This window comes from Bison bison, unplaced genomic scaffold (assembly GCF_000754665.1).
Source record: "Bison bison bison isolate TAMUID 2011002044 unplaced genomic scaffold, Bison_UMD1.0 scf7180017864218, whole genome shotgun sequence".
Lineage (NCBI taxonomy): Eukaryota > Metazoa > Chordata > Mammalia > Artiodactyla > Bovidae > Bison > Bison bison.
Window position 1 is genome coordinate 4,344,475 of NW_011494790.1, and position 1,278 is coordinate 4,345,752.

General features: G+C 38.7%; 1 protein-coding gene across 3 annotated transcripts in view; it reads right to left on the reverse strand.

The window, feature by feature from the left end:
- Positions 1 to 1,255, reverse strand: part of ADAMTS6 (ADAM metallopeptidase with thrombospondin type 1 motif, 6) — a 286,481-nt gene extending 285,226 nt beyond the window's left edge. For 2 of the 3 annotated variants that reach the window (XM_010845526.1, XM_010845524.1), the window contains exon 1: positions 981 to 1,255. The gene's annotated coding sequence lies outside the window, so the exon portion shown is untranslated. Of the gene's footprint in view, positions 1 to 163; positions 214 to 980 lie in introns of those variants that run through there. The other variant, XM_010845525.1, reaches the window with a different exon arrangement.
- Between the last annotated feature and the right edge of the window lie 23 nt (positions 1,256 to 1,278).

A 1,278-nucleotide genomic window follows, 5' to 3' on the forward strand; every position in this document is an offset into this window, starting at 1 on the left:
AGCTGCCCTGGTTGAGTTGATCCTAAAGTTAACATTCAGCAGCCCATTTCCAGACAGCAGCGCTAAATCTATTTGGATAAAACGCGTGTGACCCAGACAGTTGGCATTTGGCCCAAACGCGTTGCACCGGCAGCTCAAATAAAAACAAGAGTAAGAAACTCACTCTCTTGTTCCCTCTGAGTGCGCTTTCTCACTCTCTCCCTCTCTTTGCTTCCACTACAACAAGGAAAGAAATTACCAAAGACAGGAATTATAGTAAACATTATCTGAAGGCAGCTTTCCAATAACCCCTGAAGCACAGTCTCCTCTCCAGTCTCTGAACTTTGATCCCATATACCATATACACGGACATATCCCGATATTCAAGGCTCCAGAGGGTTATGAGCCTACCATGTCCCAAGTGGCCAAAAGTAAATCAAAAACACACGTTTCCATCTCTTTGATTAGCCTATTAAGAGCTTAACATATCTAGAGCATCGGGACTATAGCTAGCACATTAATTCTGCCCTCTGAGCCCAGGCATAAAATATGCACTTGTCTGACTAAAGACACTGACTTAAAACTGTAAAATGCAGGTCTTTTTTTAAGAACTGAAAATCAGATTAAAATCACATCATTATTGCTTTCCCAATTACTATTTGGTGATTAAAGACCACAAAAATCATAATCAAGTCATACTTCACAAAACATGTCTATTTGTATAATAAACATATATTTCTTTTTGCATCATAAAATATTTGCAAGACCCAGAATTCTCCAACCCCCGACTAGTCTGGAGTTAAAAGATTTCTATCTGTAAAATGAGTTCAGTCAAGCTCACTCATTGCCATTAAAAAAAAAAAAAAAAAAAAAAAAGAAAAAAAAAAAAAACACACACAGAAAAAAAGTTTTCTACGCGTTATTCGGAAGACAAGCAAAGCACAAGTTTTAATTTAAAAAAAAAAAAACGGTTTCATTGAATATTGTGAACTCTTCCTTACCGTTTTCATCTTCAAATTCTGATAAAAAGTAAGTTTCAAACAATAGAGATTGCACTGGACGACTCACGTACTCCCTCTCCTCTTTTTTTTCTGCCCCCCTTTGCAAAGCCACAGCAGTGAGTTAGTTATTCTGCAGCCAGAATAAAACCCTATAGTCTGGCTAACCCGGGCTTTAGAGAACGGACTTTCCGATTTGGCAGAAAAAAAGATGCCTTCAATACATCCAGGCTATCATCCTGAGATGCTGCCTTTGCAAACCCCCTTTCTCTCCCGCACCCCCTCCCTCCAAAAAAAAAAA